We start from the raw sequence: 25,126 nt of genomic DNA on the forward strand, positions 1-25,126 counted from the left end.
AAGGAAACCTGTAGCCCTTTAAATCAAACTAAGTAGTGTTTTATTAAAGTGCTCAGCAAATCAATCTAAATCCAAGGGTAATAAAGCCCTAATCAGGTGGTAGAAAAAATAATAGGTTGTCATGCATGAGAAAAAATAGGCAATCATGGAATGTTTTCTTTAATTAGGTCGTGTAAAGTGGAGGAACTGAGTAGGAACTGGCAAGACATTCATCATGAGCAAGGTGGGAAATTATTTAGATTACTAAGGAAGGAAAATTGAGTGTGATACACTTAGATTTGACTGGACAGAAAATTAAAGCTTTTTTCTTTTTTCTTTTTTTTTAACTACACATACTACTTTGCTGATGATAACTATTGACAGGTGTGGGATTTTTCAAAGCTGAATTTAGCTAGTCATCTGGTTTGCTAAATCCACATATGTTAATTGTTTCCTAATGATTTTAATTTCAGCGGGGCTCCAGGCCACTGGATGTGCTCCTCCGGCATTCTTACTCCAAACTGCCTCTCACATCCAATGGAAGCTAGCTCCTAATAAACTTGAAATTGATTATTAAGCACTTCTCATTTTCTTCTTAAACTGAAAGGAATAATTAATACTATCAGTGATTGTTAGCACACTGCTCTGTACAGGGATACCTTTACAAATTACAAACATCAGTAGACAGATTTCATGTTAGACATTGTTGCCTTCACAGCTACGACTACTAAATATGTCTTTTTTTTTTTAAAGCCTTAAATTAGGAAATGTAATGACATGCTTTCAAATATTTGCAGTATGGTGACAACCACCCCACACAAAACTATGTTTACCAAATTAAATCTGAGAACTCAGCCTTCACCACCCAAACAGCATCATAAACAATAGGAACGTTGTTGGTCTTAATTCTTCTAATATGAAAGTCATTTCTATGTCCCTAAGGCTACTGCTAACTATGGACACTATGGGTATGTATGTGGCACTCCTACAGTTATTTCCATGTCAATCATCCATACAGAGGGAACATATATATACCACAGAAAAATATGATCAGCTTCAGTTTCCATGAAATGCAATCATGGGGGAGGGGGTTATAATAAGTTAAAGGATGGCAAATGCCAGCAGAGACATCTAGGACATCTGTGAATATATTCTCATCTGTTCAGTCCAGATTTAACCTGAGAATGTTTTTTAAGCAGATACTCTCAGTGCCCAGCCCAAAACTCCCTGGCCCACCTCAGAGGTCAGTTTGCACTTCTCTGGCAGGCCCAGTACTTACCTAAGGCTTTCTGACCTCAAGTACCTATTTCTCTCTATGGAGCTTGTCTGGCCAGAGTACGGGGTCGGCCAGAAGAGCCAAGTGTTTAAAGTCCCAGGGGCACGTCAGGAGCAACCCTCACTCATCGTGTAATGAAAGTTGGTGTTAATATCGAGACTCATTGCCCCTGGGTCATATTCTACACGATGTTTTAAGGGGTCTCCAGCGGGAGTGAGCCCCAACTGCTCAGCAATAACTTCACATTAACTTAACCACTATTAACTTTCTCCCCTTCCCTTTTTACTTCATTTGGCAAATAAGCTACTACTCTCTGGTCTATGCTTGGGGCAACTTCTAAACATGGGGCTCTGGGTAGATATCGCCAATCACCACTGTTGCCCATAAAATGGAAATTCTCTGCCAATCTAGTAGTGGGTGTTGGTAACACTGTATCCTGATGTCTACTTCAGCAGCAATAAACTAAGCATTGATTTATTAGTTTATTTCCTTCCATTCTGAACTGGTCATTTCTCTATGATTAATTATAAAAGATTATTTTGACACTTTTCGTTTGGTTTGGCACAATCCAAGATCTTTTACTTATGAATTAGATGAAAGGTACCTTATAAATATGTCTTCCTCCTAACTTTTATTAACAAATCTCTACTGAATACACATCTCAGAGTGTAAGTTCTCAGAATGACAATTTTTCTATCACTTTTGGATAGGAAAAAAATCACTTATTCTTGAATTCCCAAACTGATGTCTATTTTTTTAAATAATAGGAGAAACTACTTAAGCACAGACAGTTCAAAATTCAACATCATCAAACATTTTATTTTAATTAATTATGCTGTGTAACAGCTTTTGCTAAACCTATTATAGCCACTAAGAATTGTACTGAAGATTATGCAAAAGCAGAAAATGGACAATAAATTAAAAAACACAGATTAGTAAACATAAAATAAATCAATAAAGATGCATATTGGATGACGTGATGCACAAAATTATTTCATAAACTAGCAAATAAGGGATTTTGTCACAATGTTTCACATGACAAATCCAAATAAGGCCTTTAAAATGTAAAAAAAAAAAAAAAAAAAAAAAAAGCATTTAAAAACCTAAGGTAAGGATAATGAAGATCCATGCATAGTTGAATTCTTATGAGCTATATTTACTTGTCTCTGGGTATGCCCAAACCCCACGATGGGTAGGCTTTCCTGAAACCCACTGAGACAATATAGTTAATTATTGCTTGTTCACAATATGTGGTCCTAATACATTCATTCTTTTTTTAATATTTTATTTACTTAAGAGGAGAGAGAGAGAGAGAGAGAGAAAGAGAGAGAGAGAGAGGACGAGCTGGGGAGAGGGAGGGGCAGAGGGAGAAGCAGACTCCCCGCTGAGCAGAGAGCCCCACAAGGGGCTCGATCCCAGGACCCTGGGATCATGACCTGAGATGAAGGCAGGCACTTAATCGACTGAGCCACCCAGGTGCCCCCCTAACACATTCATTCTAAACGTTTAGATTCCAACAGAATCACCCAGGAAACTTTATATAAATGCGCATTTTTAGCATTTATCCCAGAAATTCTCCTTAGGTGTGGCTGGATAGAGTCCAGTAACTTGTTTCTGCAAGAATCCCAGGTGATTCTGATACAGACACTTTGATTAAACCTAGCCAATGTGCTGCTTCGTAAATTCTTGTTGAATTGGAATTTAAATGTCTGAATACACTGAATAGAAGCAACTCTCACCTTGCTTAAGAAAACATAATAAATACGTTAAGGTGAACATGTTATGTAATTCTCCATGATCACACCAACTTCTTGACAGTCAGTGGATGTAAAGACAATTAGACTACTTCCTAAGAGGCAGATTCTCATTAGCCTACCTGAGATTTGCAGATTATTTAAATTGCCTGGCTTCGTCCCAGTAACACGTACTGCATTCCATCACCGTTGGGTAACATTGAATGAAGTTTATACTTGTGTAGCCTTCATATTCCCATGTGCTGCCTGGCTGAACATTAGCCTGAGCTCCGTAAGGTTCGCTTGATTTAGTGGTTCAACAAGCCCGCCGAGGAGGTCCTACCGCCTCTCTTCCACCACTCATGAAGAACCAACCTACAAATCACTTGTCAACAACTTTGATCTACCTTGTTTCAGGTGGTTTACTCTCTGTCTATTATTTCTGCTAAGAGACCCATGAAAATTAAATACAGACCCCGCTGATGCTTGACTGACCCGGTGCTCCATCATAACAGCAGTGTAATAGCAATAAATCATTTCAACTTTAATCTATTGTTATTGATGAATGTACAATTATTTGTCATCTAATATGCTGAAAATGATGACCAAAGAAATAGATCAACTTTTTTTCTTCTTCCAAGTGCGGCATTGATGGATTGTATCCCTAAGCTGTTATTACACTTATAATGTACTCCTCTGCACTGACAGCACAGCTAGTTTTTTAATCATTCCATAGTAATCAACTTAAGACAACATAGCAAGACTCATAACTCATGTTCTTTTCTTTTTTGGCAGTGATGGGAAATGAAAATGTTTTTATTCTTTTGAAATAATTCTTACCTGACTAGGCTGAAGATTGTTTTAAAATTGTAAATAAATGGTTGTTTATTGAGCTGGAACTGAAACGTGACATATGAAAATGTCTCTTTCCAAAGGGGGGGAAATTATTTAGTCCTGAGTGGAGTGAGACAGAAAGAAAGAAAAAAAAAAAAAGACTTTTCTTGGATGCATTACTAACTTTATTCCTTCAGGAAATATTTTAGCAAAGTCAATGCCATGAGCAAAAATGCTACAGAGGAAAAATGACAATGTTAACACAGGTTTAATTCCTCTGAAAGCGCTATTCTGCTATCTTCTCATTTAGGCTTCTGTTACTAGCTAATGGCTGGAAGTTTTTATGTGATGAAATACACAGATCAGAAAGAAAAGAGATGATTTCAGCCACAATTGATTCAAGATAAAGTTTCTTCTTGACCTAAAAAAATGTTCATAACTAATTAGAAGGGTCAACACCTTGGGATTAAAACTGAAATAATTTAATCCCTCTAATATTTTGTTCTTATGAGATGAGAAAATATCTTTGAGAATTCCTGCTAAACACTAACCTAAATCTCTCTTGCTGCCATCTATTCACAGGAACAACTTCTCCACGGCTAAGAAAACTATAAGTATCAATGCTGCGTTGAAGTGAACAAACTTCTGATTCCAATATGGGGTGCAGCTTTTATGTCCTTATTAGCTTAGGAACAGGTTAGAAAAAGAGCCACGTTCTGAGGGTCTCAAAGATACACAGCTGGGATGTAAATAGGGAAGAGCTTAAGGCTTAATGAAATGTCATCTAACGTAGCGAAACTCCAAGGGTAGCCTATAGCCCAGCAGCACCAGCACCGCCTGGACACTTGTTAGAATGCAACCCTGAAGGCCCCAGCACAGAGGAGGGGGGCTCGGGAAGATGTTTTAACAAGTCTCTAGGTGATTCTGATGCATGTAAAATGGGGGAGGTACCGACTCAGTAAGGTTTCTTCTCTCTGTGTTACTTGTTAGCTGTGAAGGAGCCCAAGACAGACACAGCAGGAGGGAATTCTACTGCAGACCAGTAGAAGGCAGACGTCGAGAGGACAACTCTGAAGCCACGCTGTCTAAGTCTGCATCACGGCATAAAGTGCTCTAAATGCATGTCGTCCAGGGAAAGTCACCTACCCTTTCTCTGCCTCAGTTTCTGCCTCAGTTAGGAACAGTGCCTACCCCCATAAGGTTGTTGAGAAGACCAATAATTTAACAGACATAGAGGACTTAGGTCAATGTCTAGCATACAATATTACTCAATTAAATAACAGCTTTTTTTTTAATATTTTACTTATTTATTCATGAGAGAAACACAGACAGGCAGAGACATGGGCAGAGGGAGAAGTAGGCCCCATGCAGGGAGCCTTATGTGGGACTCGATCCCCAGACCAAAGATCATGCCCTGAGTCCAACGCAGATGCTCAACCACTGAGCCACCCAGGCGTCCCTAAATAATAGCTATTAATGTTACTCTTTCACCAATGTTTGTACACGTTAAGAGAAACTGGAAACGCCAGGGAGAAGACAGTGATGTGAAAGGAAGTGGGCAGTCGGTCCAACGTTGAGTATTAAATAATGCTTTAAATCTTTGACAGGCCAATTAGAAAATAATGTTTTCTTTCTGTCATAGAGTTGAAAATACATGAAAAAGAAAAAGAAAATAATTACCATTCTCTAATTAGGCTTGTCAAATTTCTAGTTTTCACAAACAAAACAAAACTAGCATGACATTTCAGGATTCTGATCACTACTACGTGCTGCTTTCCCAGATCACTTAACGGTACAATATTCCAGTCTTCACCTGGTCATACTGACCTGCTTTACCTTTCTCTGATACATCTGCTCAGTCTGAAATGCTTGCCTGTGTTGGAGTATCATGATAAGGGTTTTAAGAAGTAGTGTGTATAGTGGCTTGCTATTAATCTACTTTTGGGGCAAAATCCCAGGCGTGTAGGAAATAGTCAAACTGCAACCTCATGAATAATGAATTCGCTTGTCTTGTACTCCAGGTGTGTGTCTGATACGGAGAGGAGGAGTGAGCAGCAAGACAGAATGTTATCACAGGGGGTAGAGACCCCCAAACCATCAAATCTACAAAAACAGGCTGTTTATTGCATTAGTAGGAGATTCCCGAGGACTCTCATGACAGGGAAAACTCCACGATAGTCAGCATGTATTAAAGAACAATCTACAGAGGACTTCGGCCATAGTTTGTCATACCTGACCCTGTTCTTCTTTTGCCACCCCATGATAAATGTATAGTGTTGGCACAGAATCAATGACTTTCTGAAGTTATATTCATCACTCTGTAATATCAAATATTCATTTGCTTTATTCTTTAATAGGTCTTTGACTTTAATCATTGTCATTGCCATTATTATTCTCTATAATTTTCATACTTTCTGGGTGGCAAAAATGTATTTCCTATGAACTTTCTGTACAGAAGTTGGAATTATCCCTTGATTTAATGACATCAACAAAAATCACACTTCTGTAGTCCTAACAGATAATTGTAATTATTCACGTTATTGTTTTGACTGTACTTTTTGACAGCAAAATCATGCACATTTTCATATGATTTTCTGTCTTCTCAGCTCTCTTTTGCATTTGCACTGTTTTCCCTTAGTCTTAGAATCCTTTGCAAGATTAAAATACTTTGCAAATGGAATCCTTTTTTCCTGTGCTTTCCTTACTAATAATGCCACTATCTATCTGAGTTCATCAGTATAAGCCACACTACTCAACTTATTATGTGGAAGTTTTATTAAGACAGGAATCATCGATTTGTCTTCCTCTCTAATTCTTCCCCACTCAGTTTCCCTCCTTTCCCTTATAGACTCTTTCACTATTTCCTATACTCCACATATGAGTGAAACCATATGATCATTGTCTTTCTCCAACTGACTTATTTCCCTCAGCATAATACCCTCCAGTTCCATCCATGTCGAAGCAAATGGTGCGTGTTCATCTTTTCTGATGGCTGAGTAATATTCCATTGTGTATATATACATCTTCTTTATGAGCGCACATAGTGAGGTGAGCCCTGGGTGTTATACTATATGTTGGCAAATTGAAATAAAATAAAATTAAAAAAAAAGACAGGAATCATCAAGAATAAGATAAAAATAAAAAAGACCAAAAGTTGCTCATCGTAGCTACTTGCTGGCACCATCCATTTACGTCAAAATTATTTAAATACATGAATTTTATGTTTGTAAGGTAAATGGACAGAGACTGTGAAACATTTTCTGCTTTTTGTTACCATATAAAATTATATAATGGTTTTGTTTCAAATACAAAGTTAACTAGAAACATAAATTTCTAAAATTTCCTTTAAGGATAAATATATAGAATCTCAGAATTTCTTTATCTTTTATTTCCAATATAACAAAATATTCCTGATCAGCATTTATATTTAATTTTGCTTTAATTTAAGAAGACAAATATAAAAAGGATGTCAAATAAAATGACTTTTATCCAGGACAAAATATTGGTTATTTGCCTACATGGTCTCCTATATACTTGATTTTTTTCTAGTTTTCCTTAGTGAGTGATAAAAATGTAAAGTGAAAAGTCTAATTCTTAACAAGTTATCATATATAATATACACCAATTCATGTATTAATAGTAAAATGAGTGAGAATAAAGGGATAGACTGAATAGGTTGGTGTTCCTCAAACTGCTGAATTCTTATCCAAGTCCACCATAGTTTTGATAATAAGTAATACCTAAAATAATTCAAAATATCTTCAAACTTTTAGAAAGTAGTATCACTAGGATACTAACAGTCTCAGTCCTTGTATCCTCCGGCAGAACTCATTCTACAAAAATCCTTTAATTCTTAATAACAATGGCTTATTGAAAATAATCTCTATGTCAGGTGCTTCATATCAACTAGATAAGATTCCTCTTATTTAACAGCAGAATTACTCTTATCTAAAAATTAATGTTTAAGATAGGAACAATTTTCCCACTATTAAGAGGCAGACACTGAAATAAGAGTAAGGCCAGATACATTGGGGTACCTGGGTGACTCAGGCAGTGAAGTGTCCAACTCCTGGTTTGAGCTCAGGTTATGATCTCAGGGTCGTGAGATTGAGCCCCACATTGGGCTCTGTGCCAAAGGAAAAGTCTGCTTAAGATTCTCTCCCTCTCCCTTTGCCCCTCCCCACCCTGCTCTCACTCACTCTCTCTTAAAAACATGGGCCAGATACATCTACTTCAACAGCAGTTGCAAAGAAGAGGCTGTTTGTAAACTAAATTTGAGACCATCCATCTATTTCTAGGCATTGGACTATGAATGAAAGTTATTTATGCCACTTCTCACCAAAGCAGATAAGAAACAGTGTGCAACGTCCATGCTTCTCTCTGTTAAGGCTAGTTTGGAGGCATCTTTCTGATGGTAAAATTACAAAAAAAAAGTGGAAATCCACCTATATTAGTGTCCTACGGCTGCCATTACAAAGTACTTTAAACTAAGCGACTTTAACAGTAGAAATATACTGTCTGACGGTTCTGGAGGCCAGAATTCTGTAATCAAGGTGTCAATAGGTCTGTGCTCTCTCTGAAGGCTCTACGGAAGGATCTGTTCCACATCTTTCTCCTAGCTTCTGGTAGCTTCAGGGTTGGCTTGGAAATAGCTTATTCTCTCTGTGTCTCTTCATATTATCTTTGCTTCTCTGCATGTGTCTGGATTCGAGCCCACATTTCACCATTTTATAAGGAGACTGGTTAAACTACATTAGGGCCCACTCTAGTGTCTTCATCTTAATTTGACTACATCTGTGAAGAACTTATTTCAAAATAAGGCTACATTCTTAGGTCCGAGGGGTCAGATCTTCAACATACCTTTTGGGGGACCCAATTCAACCTGTAACATCACTCAAACTGCATTAGTCATGAGAGCAAGAAATCCATCACTATTGGTCTAACATATTGAGATATGAGGAGTTGTTTTTTGTTTGTTTGTTTATTTGACTATAACAAGATATCTTCTGTTCTTAACTTTATCCTATAATTCTATATCATAACACCTCTAATCACTTTTCCTTTTTCATATTTCTGTTTCCCTACCATGGCTGCTTAGCACAGTGGAATAAAACTGTCTATGGGCAACATAACAAAGTTCTAACACATGATCTTAAACATCAGTGCCACCCTAAAATACTTGTCCTGATTATTGGTTACACTTTCCCATTTTCCTCATTGGCTATTATTAATGATTAATATCCCCTTCAAGCCTCATAATCGAACCGAATTTCCTTTCTTTATCTTTCTTCCTTAAGAAAATGGCAGTCACAATGATTAAGGTAATGCCATGGCTCTGTGAAATGTCCTTTAGAAATGACCAGTTAACGTCCTGAGTCAATGCATGGAAACGGAAGGTTCTCCATAATATGGTCTTGTATACTTAGTCTCCAGCCATCTAAAGCTTTTTCCTCTTCACAGTAGATATGCTAGGCATAATGAATGATAGGAAATACGCTATACAAACATTTTTTTTTTCAGATTCCTATACCTTCAGTCATGTATTTTCTACTCTATTTGCTCCATTCATCCCACCCCCACCTCTTCTATATGCAAATTTGTTAATTTCCGCTACTATTACTACTTTAACTGTCCTGTGACTGCTGACATTTTTTTTTGGAAAAAAAGGGAATCCAACTCATTTGTAATACTCTGATTTTTATTCTAGATCTAAAAGATAGTAAGCTGATATTCATAGCTAAGCTTATTAAGCAGTAAGCCAAAACCCCTAATCAAATCTAACATTGCTGGTGGCATCTAATTGCTCAAGTATTCAAGTAATAGAATGGAGAAACATATAGACTGTATTAGTAAAGTTTGATAGCATCTAATTTGGTTATTACTCTTTCCAATGATTTGAAACTCAATATTATTTCTAAGAAGTTTATATGATAATGAATTTCTCCTGTTTTACTTATTGCTCAAAATTGTTTGGGCTATGGCATTTATACTGATCATGAAATAACGAACACTAATGAAATATTTGGGGAACTAAATAGGAAAAAGAAAAGTCTAAATATGCAGCTGCATGGAACCACTCATATTAAAATTTATTTTAAAATTTTATGATCACTTTCAATTTCATTATGTATGGTTCCACATTTTTATGTTTCCACATGTGTTAGCTAAAATGAATTGTTGTAATTAGTATAAATTGCTGTATAAGAGAAATAAAGAAGTTAAAGCTATCTTGAGGCCACTATAGCTCAAAATTTGGTCAGGAATGTCCCAATTCCTCTTCTCCACATGCTATCATTAAAACATTACACACTTAATAAACAGAATTTTTAAAGAAACCTAACAGCAAAGTCAATAACATTAATTCTAGATTACAAATCTCATCATAAAATTGTATCAAGACAGAGTATCTGTTGTCATTAAACCAATAATATTGAAATATTTGTGAACAGTTGTTTTATAAATTTGAATTATAGCTACACAAATTCTCTATCTCTCAAAAAACCTCAACAACCCATCTTTTTTATAATGTTCTAAATGCCTTAAATCCCAGTATAAACCCCACAACCATTTATACATACATGCAAACAAAAAGCAGATGTGTATTTTCAAACCGCAAATTCTGATTGGCAAAATTTAGCTTGATTTTTTTTTTTTAAATTAACTTCATCTTTACTTTGAGACTCTCTTCTGACTAGTGGCAAAAAAAAATCAATCTAGTTAACATTAGATAAGCCTGATCATGCTAGTATATTTTTCAGCCATTTCAATTTTAAACTCAGCCAATTAAGATGTCTCCCTTTCCCCTTCCTTTTTCATGGGCTGGATGACTTAGCTATGCAGGCTGAAATTGACCATGACCTTGAGAGTAAAACTCAGTAAGAGGTTGGTTTCTGTCCATGATAGCCTCGCTGAGTTATAAACTTCTCTCAGCTTCCCAGCCTTTCCACACTGGTTGCTGTCAGGGACACAGTTTCAAGTGGCGTCTAATTACATGGTCCATTCCAATATCTTCTAGGGCCCTCGCCAGCTTACTCATACTCTTTCTGACATCCTGAAAATGTTGTATTCTTCTGCATCTAACAGGTAATGGAAAAAATTCCCTTCCCTACTGTCCCAATGTTCTATATAGGAAATGGATAACATGGCCCTTCTATTCCCACAATCCACAAAACTACCTTGGGGTTTATTCATATCCCTGGAATTCAGCCTGGAACTCTAAGCATAAAGCCCCTCTCCAGAGACCCTCAATCTATGCCTGCAAGTCCTAGAAATACCTTTAAATTCTCAGCATACAAACTGGCTTTTAGGTTTCATTGCATTCTAACCAGGGCCATTATTTATATAAGAAATGTACTTCTGTTACTATTTATATAAAAACTAATATGAAAATGAAATATGTATCAAACTGGTCAAACCAGACAAGCAATGATAGTGTCCATGCATCAGCTTGCAAAGGGGAGATGCTAGCCAGCACTGGCCCTGGGAATGCATCCCTGTTAAACTACTTTAAGAATGTCATCTGCCTCAAATACTACAGTAGGAGGCAATTATTCATTTTTTTAAAGGTTTTATTTAGTTATTCACGAGAGACATACAGAGAGAGAGAGAGAGAGAGAGAGAGAGAAGCAGAGACACAGGCAGAGGGAGAAGCAGGCTCCATGCAGGGAGTCCGATGTGGGACTCAATCCCAGGTCTCAAGGATCATGCCCCGGGGTGAAGGCAGACGCTTAACCACTGTGCTATCCATGCGTTCCAGCAATTATTCATTTGTAACATGCAGCTAATTACCCCTGTGTTAATTTATACTCACTTAAATAACTTTCTAAAGAGCTACTTTCTGAATGGTACAGAGAATAAACTGGTAGATACCTATACATTTTATTGCATATGAATACAGCTTCATAGTTTGTGAATGATACTCTCAAGGCTTTTACTTAATTCCAAGACCTCAGTTCTAGTGTATCCCAGGGCTCTTACAAAAGTTTTCTTTCTTGAGACCACAAGACTGAGAAAGTAGTGAATTTAGTCGGGCAAGTGTCTTCTTACACAGGAACTTTGTCCTGATACCCTTTCTTCAAAATTCTGCAATATGAATTTCCTGGTCTATATAGCATTCTACTAACATCCAGGCTTTGTGAATTTTTTAAGGGACAACTCTAAGTGGAGTCGTTCAACAACTTTGTTTTATAAAAGATCTTTGAATTCCACTCCAGTGTATTTACCTGGTTCACTACAAAGTTTGCTATTGGCTGTTTAAAATATTTATCCAAGGTTTATTGTTATTCAGCACATAAATGCCTGAAACATCTAATTGTGCTTAATTTGATTCCATTAGTAAGACTATTCCTTGTTGGGGAGCCACAGTCAAATGCACGCCAAAGCACTTGAGTATCACATCACAGAAGAGAGTCATCTGATGATAAGAAAAGCAAAAGGGAAGCACTGTGAGGGCAGGTGGAGAAAGCCTGGGCAAATGCCTTAGTTGTGGTGAGCGCTGTGCTCCATCCTCACATTCAACTAGTGCCAGGCAGCAGTCAGTTATTATTGATTCCACACAGAATTCATTCTCCCTGAGAGTTGGCCAGAAACAAGGTTTATTAAGCCTTACATCACTTTATCATCAAGGTTAACTCCTCGCTCTAAGGGCCATTAAGAGAGCTTTATTATTAGTTTGTAATTTTGTATGTTTTAAGTGGAATGACATTATTTTGCCCAAGTGAATAAAATGAAGTACAGTAATTGTAATTGCTATTGCCAGACTCCATAGCGAGCCTCATAGGATTTTCCAAAAGTAAAATGACAATGCATCATCATCAACCTGGCTACCATCCTGCCATGACAAATCCTGGAATATTTCCAACATTCTCCAACAATTCTTGGGTGTCCCTGCATAAGATATATGACATGTCAAAGTCCAGATTCATTACCTTTCTACTTCTTTTTCCCTTCACTACAAGACAATCCTTCATCATTGACTCATTTTTTAAAGGAGTCCTCCAGTTAAAAATATATCAAGATCTTGCCACAAGATTTCTTGACACTGACTCATTATTTTAGAAAAGAATATATTCAAGGAAAGTAATGGGTAGTATAATGGCCAAGTGACAAAGCACAGCACTATACACACAAGATGAATAGCATTGACATAAGATGATAAACTAAAGTACCTGAACGTTCACGGTGATTAAAATCAATTTAAGAGAAGTGGAGTTAGGAATTAAGGTGAACCCACACATTACCAAGAATCTGAATATAACAAATTCTTAATGCCTTAGGCCAATATTACCTGGTTCCTGTTCTAAGAAATAATGTTATTACTTGCTGCTTGTTCCTCTGCCCATTGCCCGACATATTCTCTTGCTTCATATCTGTCTGTATGCATGCAACACACATAATATCTATACACACATGAGAACATAATTGAACCAGTCAACTTGACCACTGGCTCTTGCAGAAACATCGGCTTTGCAATGAAAAAGACACCAAAATAGAACTAACTTGAGCCAAAATGTGGATGCCACACATGATAAGGCCATTTCTTACAGACCTGAAACATAGTCACGTGACTGGGAAAGGATTTTATAAGGCAATCACAGAGGAAAGTCCAGTTCCTTCACACATGGTAATTTGATTTGAATCAAGTCTTTCCCACTAAAGTCTGCTTGCATTCAGCTAGATGATCTGTTGCATACACCTGTGAAATTAGTCTCAATGAATAACAAGCTTCATACAAATAGCATTTGGCGCCTGTTTTTGGAACAGGCATGGAAACTTTCTGCTTTATTCTCCATAATCCTCAAGGAGAACACCAAAGAACTCTGAATGTCCTTGATTTGAATGTGTTCAATGATTGGTGTAATACAAATGTCTACTGAAATAAAGGAAGCAAAAAACATGACCTGAGAGACCACTAACTTATATCCATTTGGTTTGATTCAAACTACAATGTACTTTCAGAATTTCCGAGTTAAAAAAATCATGTAATTCATCTGGTTAACCCCTTACCACTGTACATGAGGAAAATAAGGCTTAGTGGGTTTAAGAAACTATTTGATTAAAGATAATTTCAAAAGCCATATGTATGTTGAAAGAGGCCCACATGTACTAAGCAGTCAAAAATTAGGCTCTCTAGAATCAATTATGGAGTAGACTAAGCACAGTTAGCTTCTATACCATGTATTAAATACCCTTACACTCATTTATCTTCTCTTTTTTTTTTTTAAAGATTTTATTTATTTATTAATGAGAGACAGAGAGAGAGAGGCAGAGACACAGGCAGAGGGAGAAGCAGGCTCCATGCAGGGAGCCTGATGCAGGACTCGATCCTGGGTCTCCGGGATCACACCCTGGGCTGACGGTGGTGCTAAACCGCTGAGCCATCTGGGCTGCCCTCATTTATCTTCTCTTAAAAAAACATGGCAATAATATATACTTCGCAAGATTATTATGAGATATATATAAAATAATATCAAAGAGACTCATAGTTTAATAACTTGCAGAGAACAGAACCCCAGATAACTTCTTCCTCTTTCTGTTTAACTCATGTTAGGTTGAATTTACACTATCCTTACCCTTATTAAGGCATTAGATTAGGTGCATTTTATCACACCTGTGTTCACTGACTTTTATATTTCAGTAGAAAATATGTAATATTATTTTGGGGGGAATGTATCTGTTTTAGATAAAATGTTAATACCTTTTGTACTTTGCTGATCTTATCCAACTGTATCTAGTAAAAAAAAAAAACTTTCCTCATGAGTAAATTTGATTTTTTTTAACTATGGAATTGTGTTTCAGTTTATATTTTCTTTTTTTTTTCTTTTAAATATTTTATTTTTTAATGATTTTTTTTTTTTTCAGAGAGAGAGAGAGAGAGAAAGAGAGAGAGGCAGAGGGAGAAGCAGGCTCCATGCAGGAAGCCCGACGTGGGACTTGATCCCAGGTCTCCAGTATCATACCCCGGGATGCAAGCGGTGCTAAACCCCTGTGCCACCGGGGCTGCCCCATAGTTTATATTTTCTAGGATTATGTAGCCAGTCTCTAATTTTTAGACATTTATTTCTAGATTTTTCAAGTTTCTTGCCCTTACCAATTATGTATGACCCAACAAATATTTTTCATATACCTTGTTGTATAAAAGTTTCTGAGTAGAAACCAAATATCCATTATTGGAACCAACACAACTCAGTTATCTATTGTTGGGTAACAAATTATTTCAAAAGCCTGTGGCTATACACAATATACGCAGTAATTATTTATTATTTCTCATGGTTTCTCTGGGTTTCTCTGGGTCAAATATTTAAACAGAGTACAAGACTTGTGTCTGCACTATTATGTGTATGCACTATTATGTCTAAGGCCTCAGCTCCAAGTTCTAAAATCAAGAACTAGAATATATCTGATGGTTGAGGCTGATTGTCATTGGAATACCTACTCAAGTCTTCTCAGTGTGACTTGGACTTCTTCACAGTGTGGTAGCAGGGTTTACAGAGCAAGCTTCTCAAGACAGGGAAAAGATCAGAAGAAATCTGTATTGTTTATCACAAGAGAGTTTCAAAAGCCATGCATCATCATTTTCATTACATTGTAAAGGTTGTGATATTCACACAGATCTGTCTAGTTTCAAAGAAAGTAAACATAACCTTACTTTTGATGGAAGACATCATCATCACATTGGGACAGCTATATTTTGGAAAAATCCCTCTACAATGAAAGGAAATGAGATTTAAATTTCAGTAGATACTGCCAAACCATTCTCCAAATTGGCTTCACTATTAATATTTCATGTGGCACTTAAAACAAGATAAACTTTAATTCGCATTTGATTTCTATATGTTAAAAATATAAACAAAATATGTCACACCTGAAGTATTTCAACCAAGACAAGCATTAAGTCCTATTGCAGGGAGAAGGAAAAGAGAGAGACAGACATAGAGGGGAGGGAGAAAGCCAGGGAGAGACTCCGTTTTTTCTTTTTAAACAAAACTCTCAGGATACAGATAGGTAACACAATCTTTTTATGCCTCAGTTTCCTTATTTGTACAACTGAGATAATTAATTTAATCTCCCTCAAAATACTATTATTAGACTGATGTGAATTAACTAAAATAATTAATGTATACATAATGATGTATATAAAGCCCCCAGCATAGTAAGCACATAGTAAATGTTTAAACTTAGTGTTCTATGCTTATAATTTTATCATAATAAATTTTATAATTACTCCTATTGTCCTTTTTCACACTTTTCCATTTTCCCACGCAAATTTTTCAAAAGACTAACTTAATTGCCCTATCTCCCTTTCAATAGCCTTTATATGTGCAACCCAATATAATCTGATTTTAGCCCTATAAATATTTTACAAAAAATAGTTTTACTAAGAACATTAACAATCTCTCATTTTCTAAATTAAATAAACAATATTTAGTCTTTAGGGTAGATGTCTTTGCTATTTCTGACAGTAGTCATTTATCACTTTTTTTCTTAACATGTATATTTGTATACAGGCAAATATGTATAGATTTATGTTTACTCCTTTAGGAAATTTACAAAGCAGTTAAATTCACTTTGTTAAACAAATTTTTAAACAACATGTAAATAAAAAGGTAAATATTTGAAAGGTACTACAATTGTGCCTAAATGTAGTAAGCACTACATTATTTTTGTTACTATTTGTTATTATTACAAGAAACAAACTGATTTATTACTCATTGCCAAAACCACACAAGCCAAAAGACAATGGAGTAACATCTTCAAAGTGTTAAAAATAAATAAATAAATAAACCAAAAATTTATACCCAGAAAAATTATCCTTACTAAAAATGAGAGTGGCACCTGGGTGGCTCAGTCTCTTAAGGGTCTGTCTTTTGGTTTCTCCTCAGGTCATAATTTCAGGGAACTGAGACTGAGCCTTGCATCCTCCATGCTAGGTACAGGGTCTGCTGGGGATTCTCTCCTTTCTCATCTTCCTCTGCCCTGCCCCTGCCCAAGTATGTGCGCTCTCTCTCTCTCTCTGCAAATAAATAAGCTTTAAAAAATGAAAGAGGTATAAAAATCTTCTCAGGTAAAAAAGGAATTAAAAAGTGTATTCAATGCCAGAACTCTTGCATTACAAGAAATGTTAAAAGCAGTTACTCAGGAACAATTATGTTATAAGGCAGAAATTTGGATTTACACATAAAAAATGGAAAGTTCAAGAACTACCATAAGTGAAAGTAAATATATAAAGTTATTTTTAAAAATGCTCAAAAAACTTACTGCATAAAGCAAAAACAGAGGCAACAGTAATATATGTACAGAATATACATTTTTCTCAAGCACACAAGAGACATTCTTCAGGACAAACCATATGCTTTGCCACAAAACAAGTATTAATATAAAAAGATTGAAATCATAAATGGCCTCCACTCATAATGAAATGAAACTATAAATCAATAACAGACAGTAAATTGGAATATTAACAAATATATGGAAATTCAACAACACATTTGTGAACAACCAACAAAACAGAGAAATTTCAAGGGAGATTAGAAATTACTTTAAGACCAATAAAAATACAGCATGCCAAAATACATGGAATGCAAAGAAAATAGTGCTTAGAGGAAAACTTGTAAGGATGAATGACAACATATAAAAACAAGATCTCAAATAAATAGCAAAATTTTGTACCTAAATCAATAGCGAAATTTTACACCTAAATTATCTAGGGAAAGAGGAGCAAACTAAATACAGAACTAACAAAAGGAAGGATAGAATAAAGATTAGAACAGATATAAACAAAAAAAGATAATAGGAAAACAGTAGAAAGAAAAATGAAATCAAACGTTTATTCTTTTAAAAGATCAACAAGATTGACAAACCTTCAACTGGATGGTTAATAAAAACTAGAAAAGGTGCAAGTAACTAAAATTAGAAATGAAAGGGGGTACACTACTACTGACCTTACAGGAGTTAAAAAGATTGTAATGGAATAATTTTATGTCAACAAATGAGATAAACAGTATGAAATAGAAAAATTCCTAGAAATATACAAACCACCAAACTGGGCTAAAGAAATAGGAAATCTGAACAGACCTATAACAATGAGACAGACTGAATTAGTGCTAAAGAAAAAAAAAAAAAAAAAAAAAAAAGGCCTCTAACAAAGCAAAGCCCAGAACCAGATGGCTACAATTGTGAATTTTACCAAACATGAAAAGAGGACTTAAGACCAATTCTTCTCAAACTGTGCCAAAAAATATGAGAAAAGGGAAGGTTTTCTAATTTATTCTATGAGACTAGCATTATCTTGTTACCAAAGTCACATGAAAAGAAAACTACATAGAGACCAACATCCTTTATGAATAGAGATGGAAAAAAATCCTCAACAAAATATAAGCAAACTGGATCCAACAGCACATTGAAAGGGTATAGACCATGAAAAAGTGGAATTTATCCCCAAATGCAAGTGTGGTTGAACATAAGAAAATCAATCACGGTAATATACCAAATTAGAATGAAGAAAAAAAATAAGATCATTTCAATTAAAGCAGTAAAAACATTTGACAAAAACAAACTCTTTAATGATGAAAAACACTTAGAATACTAGGAATAGAAGGACAATTTTCAAAATGATAGATTACATCTATAAAAACCCACAGCAAACAATATATTTAGTAGTGAAAAACTAAAAGCTTTCCCCCTAAGATGAGGAATAACAAAAAGATGTTTCCCATGCTCTATTATTGAACTTTGTACTGGAAATTCCAGCAACAAAAATTATGCAATTAAAAGTAATAGAAGGCATTCAAATTGGAACAGAAAAAGTAAAGCTATCTCTTTACAGACGATATGATTCTATATTAGCTATTAGCACTAGTAAATGGATCCAGGGCACAAGATCAAATGCAAAAATCACTAGCAATAAACAAGCTGAAAAGGAAATTAAGAAAACAATTCCATTACAATAGCATACAAAAATTCAATTCTTCCCAAATCATTCCAGAGGCACTATCCTGGAATGGAAACCAAAGGGATTTTACAAGAGAGAAAACCACAGACTAATATGCCTCATAACCAGATATGTACAAATGTCTTTTAAAATACTTGAATTCAGACCTAATAATATATAAAAAGGATAATATATAACATTCAAGTGGGAGTATATCTCTGGAATCCAAGGCTAGTTTAACATTAGAAAACAAATTATCATTCAATGTAATGCCAAACTAAAAACACTATGAACACTAACAAAAACATGTGATCATCTCATTAGAACAAGCGTTTGACAAAAATCCAGTATTTGTTCTTGATACAACTTCTGAAGAAAGTAAGAATATACCTGAATGTCCTAATCCTGATAAGGAGTGACAATTAAACCAAAAAAACAAAGAATCCCAAAACCTTATAGCTAATATCATACTTAATATTGGAAGACTGAATGCAATCAGGAAGAAGAAAAGAATGTCCACTCTCAGCATTTCTTTTCAAAACTTAAGTGGAATTTCTAGCCAATCTAATAATGCAAGTAAGAAGAGTAAGAGGCACCCAGTTGGAAAAGACAATTGAAATTGTCTTTATTGATAAATAACATTATTCTTTATGATGAAAATGTGGGAGGATATACTTCAAAACTACTAAATGACTTTAGTAAGAATGAAAGGATATACGGTCAATATGCAAAAACAACTGAATTTTTATGTACTAGCAACAAATAATTGAAAATTGGAGTAGAAAATAACCATTTACAGTAGATCCAAAAGTATAGCATATGCAGGGATAAATGTGGCTGTAAGTGTGTAAGTTATATACACTAAAAACTACAGTTTTTAGAAAACTGTAAAAGAAAGTTTTTAGAAGACCCAGAAAAACAGAGAGAGAGAGATCTTACTCAATAGTTAGTAGCCTCAGAGTTTTTAGTATGCCAAGTTCCCTCCCCAAACTGATGAATAGTTTCAATATAATTCCAACATTCAAGAAGGCTTTCTTTGTAGAAATTGATGGGCTGATCTAAAATTCATACATGTTGTGACTTTGTGAAATTAACATTCAAGAAGAGTCCCAAGAACTAATGGTGAGCTGTGGGTTCAACAAATGACTGAAAGAAAACTAAAACAGGAAAGTATTTCACAGACTCACAGATACATACCTCAAAAGGCCACAATGGGAAGGTCAAGCAGGATGAAGGCAGATAAAGTGGCAAGACCTGGAGCATACACATTTCTTAGGATCCCTGCCTGGGTAGAGCACTTAGAATTTCGAGGCTAAAGCTGGATTGGTCTATTCAAGCCAAAAAAAAAAAAAAAAAAATGAGGTTTTGGTAAGTTCTGTGGAAATTTCATCTAAAACATACAAAAAAAGAAGGCCTTGGGCCCAAAGACCTATGAGTAATAAGCATAAGTCAATTACACCTCAATAATACAGAAGAAAGGAAATCGAAGTTTCTATCCGTATGCCTACACGTAAAAACACGCATGCTAGGGAAATACAAAGTAGTAATGTTGCAATTCCCATGTAGTCTACAGAAACAGAAGTAAGTGTTTATAGAAAATGAAAAAGGAAGCATCCATATGGCGAAGACAAATGAAAGCTGGAGAGAGGTTTTACGGGTTCTCTGTGCCTTCCAGTTTCTCATTTTAGTCCACTTCTGAGACCTGTCTGCATGCATTGCCACAAACTCCAAGACATACTCTATTTCCTGTAGCATGTTCATTACCGATTCATGTATTTGCATTTATTTGATTTTTGTTGTTGAAGCTAGCACAAGTAGGCTTCTGTTCCTTGCCACCCAAAGTATTCAACAATATAATAACAACTCCATCCCCCAGGATACTTGAAGCTTGACCATCAGTCCCTTTTCTCCTATAGGCAGATCTACAGAGGAAGCCAAATCATAATTAGCTCGTTTGGTGATGTGGATGCAGCACAAAAAGGAGTAGCTAAACTGAAGTGTTAATAATATCAGACTCACATAGCCTTATGTCTTAATGTCATAATAACAAGGCTTGAGCTTGCCAATAAAATTGCAATATCCAAGTCTATTTTTTAAGGCTCTCTCCTGGACACAGCTTAGAATAATACTTATTTCCAATATTGTCCTCTATGAATAATTATTTTTATCTTCATGGCTGATCTATATCCATTTTGACACTATTTCTTTAAGTACAGGGACATACTCTGTCAAGTTTGAGTTGTATCTTATGAGTGACTCTGCTCCTCTCTTCCCTTATTTAATAAGTGCTGATTTTCAAAATACTTGAAGAAAAAAAGAATATTTCCTTTATTCCCAGGTTCTTCATAGACCCTCTCCCATTATTCCTAATTACTGATAACAATAATTACACTAACTAACTGGTCTTGTTGCCAGAAATAAATTTGAAAATTTTGTGAAAACTCTTCAAACGTGCAACTTTACTACTGATATAGCAGTCAAAAATATTACTTTAAAATATATTTTGAGGGAGACTGGGTGGTTCATTTGGTTAACTGTCTGCCTTCAGCTCAGGTCATGATCCCAGGATTCTGGGATTGAGCCCTGTGTCAGGCTCCCTGCTCAGTGGGGAAGCCAGCTTCTCCCTCTCCCACTCATGCTCTCTTTCACTCTCTTTGAAATAAATAAATAAATAAATAAATAAATAAATAAATAAATAAATAAATAAATCATAAATATTAAAAGACATATTTTTGCCTGTATATTGTAACATGGCTTTCCTTATAAGAAATGTAATATATTTTTTCTTGAGTCTCTGCTTGTCATTTAGCTACTAGAGGATAAAAGGCATTAGTCTAAAATATACATAAATAACTCCTACAGATACTGACCAGGAGTCCTAACACTTTGGTTTGACTACTGAGCCTGTAAATATTATACGGAGTCTGGGAAAGGGTGGCAGCTATTCTACAACGGATGGATGGCTGGAAAAGGTATTAATAGACAAAGAGTATTTAGGTAGTCTATAATTAAGTAAAATGGTGATGGATAACTTGAGAATGAAAAGCATCTATCCTCAAGAGGTCCAGATATGTAAAGAGAATTAAGAAATATACCTGCTCCATAGGTCCAGGTCAAATAGCCTATCAGTAACCCAGAGAAATAAGCAAGTCAGTCAATGGCAAAGCTTCAAGAAACCTCAGAGAGTTTGAAACTGAGAAGATGTTTGACCAAGTAAGAAATGTTAGGGTAGAGATTAGCCTAGTCTGATGGGTCAAAGAACATAAAATTTACTCTGCAGGACATATTTTGTTCAGAGAATACCTGGAGCCAGACCTCTTCAGGTCTGACCCTGAGCCATTTACTGACTGCATGACCCTGTGCACCTGTCTTTGTCTCAGTTTCCTTATTTGTAGAGTAGGACATTAACTATGCCTCCTTCATAGGGGTGTTGTGATGATTAGGTAAGTTAAAAACTGAAGGCACTTAGGTACCTGCTATGTGGTAAGTGCTCAATAAAGCTATTATGATTGATACATGGATAAACACAATGGTTCAAACTTCACTTTTTTCACCATTGCAGAAGATCAGGCCCAGGTTTAAGTGGTCACATGTATTTATGTAGCACATTGCATCATCTGGGTATATGGGGAAAATGAATAAAAAAGCGTGTATTCTTCTATAAGTCCTTCCTTGATGCTGAAATATTCTCTAGTCTTAATTGACTTACTTACCTATGACCGACATGTCTTTTCCTGTTTCTTGGACAATTCTGCATCTCAAGTGTACTTTTTTTTTTTTTTCTCAGAAGCGATCTAAACACCTTTGCTTTCAAAAGATTAATTTACATATTATCTGCCAGGAGGAATTTCCAGCCTCTTTAGATATTAATAAAATGTCTTTGCAAAATTAATAAAAATACTTCATTATTAGCTAAACTCTGTACTAAAGTTTCTTCCTGTCTTTCTAGCACATTTCATCTTCAAAACAACATAATGAAACAGTTATTGATACCATCTCTGGTACATAGAGAAAAAGTTTGAGGAACAGAGAGGTGAAAATCCCCAGGCAAATTTCTACAAGGAGGCAAAGTCAGAATTTCAACCTACGAAGTCTGGCTTCACAGAGACCTTACTAGTTACCAGGCTCAGTGTCAAGTACAGATGTTGCCAAACTTCACCAAATGCGATAAAAATCAATTCAAAACTCAATAGGACCCAATCTGTAGTTGGAAGCTTGAAAGGTCCTTTCATTCAGCATATTTATTCTGAGTGTGCTGGATTTCAGGTACCAAAGAAGAAGATGCTATAGACAGAATAATAAATAAGCCAACCATATATAATAAGGGCAGAGATCAAAGTTAGATCCAGAAATAAGGTATGCAGGTATTTGTCTATTTTTCTTTCCCCAGCAGATAGTCAATCAATAGTTTTTGGTCAACACGATGAGTAGTTATTGTATAGACAGTGCTGTTTCTAGGGCTCTGAGTAAAGCCATAGAGAAGGTCAAAACATGGCCTTAGGCTTCAAGGGTCTTACAATGTAATTCAAAGCAATTACAAATATTAAACATTAAGTGGGAATATACTACATCACTGATTTTAAGATGTCCAAGGAAGAAAAAAATATATGAAAATGGGACATTGCATGTCCTTCCCAACCAAATAATAACAGGATACAAAAACAGAACTGTTATATTTTATTGTTTTATTTTGTACCTAAGTAATACTTGGCTTGAATCAAGAATTTCTTGGCTAAACAAAGTCTAAAATCCACTATACTGTAAATCCATTTCATTATTCACAGTTCGCAGATCAATACACATTAACTGAGACGAGTCTCTTCCTTCTGTGTCTGTGAATCCCTTTCACGTGAACCTCTCTCAGTACTCTGGTTTAAGGGGTTTCCTGAAACCACTTCTCAAAAGTTAAGAAATGTTTTCCACTGTATTTTGTACCCCATGCCTCACTTCGATCCTCATTCAGATTACAAATTTTCTTTAGACAGAATGGAACAGAAAATCTAAAAATCCCTCCTCATTTTTCAGCTCTATTTGCCAATCTATGAATCCCACCATCCTGAGTTTGGTAAGAGAGTATGAGAAAAGCTATGTTCAAGTGACAACACACAACTGGTACAACAGAAATTAAGAATTGCACTGCTCAAAAAAAAAAAAAAAGTTTTCATGTATGAAAAGAGGTACACCTGAGTATGGCTACATTAAATTTTATAAAATTATCACTTGACAAAAAAAATGAGAGACAATATGGGCTTCAGATTCAAATATATTCGGGTTCAAATTATAGATTTTCTAATTAATCCAGATAACATTGGACAATCTATTAACCTCTAACTGAACCTCAGAATAGGGTTAATAATACCAAAATAATAGATTATTATTCAGTTTAATATCAAATTACCTACTCTATAGGAAGTGTGAAAACAACAAGAGTTCTAGTCCCTTATTTTGGGAAATAGAATGAAATATGGTATCCTGTCTTATTTTACATATTTGAACATCATGTATTTTATTTTTATTCAGCAAGCAGTTACTGATAAACTATTTTTATTGGCATTGATTTTTATATTGGGGCACAAAAAAACTATTCTCCAGTAAAAGACCCCAATAATTCTAGTTGCCTGATTGGTGCAAAAACCTGCTTTCCCCAAAAGCCTGAGTCAAATTTATCCCAGTATCACCAGGTGCTAGCCACCAGCATCCTCAGACAATTTCCTGTACAGCTGGAATTCTCATAAAAAGTATCTGCTGCCTAAGTGGTATCTTTTTATATCCTATTTCCAAGGCTGTTCCCACTCTTATACCAGAAGAACATTGAAGAGCTGGGTTCCTCTCCTGGAGGATATTCCACTGTGCATCCAGCAATGTCAAAATCCCACTTTGTCGTTTTTTTTGTATTAAAAGTCAACAAAAGACTGCTTGCATCTCTTTAGCTAACCCTTAAATTATATTTCTCTAATAAAGCCTGTGAACTTACTCATATTAAATGATATCGTCATGTTTATTTTTCTCACCCTTCCACATAAATGTATAATAAGCTATGGCTTTTTTTACTCAGTAACTTAAAATATTAATATAATGTGTGTTAAAGGCATTACCATGTATTTCTTAGAAAAAAAAACACTAAATGTTTTAGATTGATTTTTGAGAAAAGGCAATGCTTGATTTTCATAGTGAATCTGAGTCCTTTCGTAATAAATAATTGGCAAGTAAGTTGTGGCAGCCGGGAATGAAAAAGCTATATGTGATCACGGCCAGTATTTCTGCCTAGCTCCTAGAGCCCATCTGGGGTTCTGGTATATTTTAGAAATGTTAGAGACTGTTTTAGTTTTAGTTTTCGTTTTCATAATCTTGAAAATCAGTATTGATTTAATGATG

At 35.4% G+C, this 25,126-nt stretch overlaps 1 long non-coding RNA gene across 3 annotated transcripts in view; it reads right to left on the reverse strand.

Annotated features, from left to right (window-relative positions):
- LOC144291989 (uncharacterized) overlaps positions 1–25,126 on the reverse strand; it is a 118,865-nt gene that overhangs the window by 59,408 nt on the left and 34,331 nt on the right. Inside the window, exon 1 of one of the 3 annotated variants that reach the window (XR_013359531.1) lies at positions 15,470–15,527. The exons of the other annotated variants lie outside the window; for them this stretch is intronic. This is a non-coding gene — a long non-coding RNA (uncharacterized LOC144291989). Of the gene's footprint in view, positions 1–15,469; positions 15,528–25,126 lie in introns of those variants that run through there. 3 annotated transcript variants of the gene reach the window in all.

This window comes from Canis aureus, chromosome 20, assembly GCF_053574225.1.
Source record: "Canis aureus isolate CA01 chromosome 20, VMU_Caureus_v.1.0, whole genome shotgun sequence".
Taxonomy (NCBI): domain Eukaryota; kingdom Metazoa; phylum Chordata; class Mammalia; order Carnivora; family Canidae; genus Canis; species Canis aureus.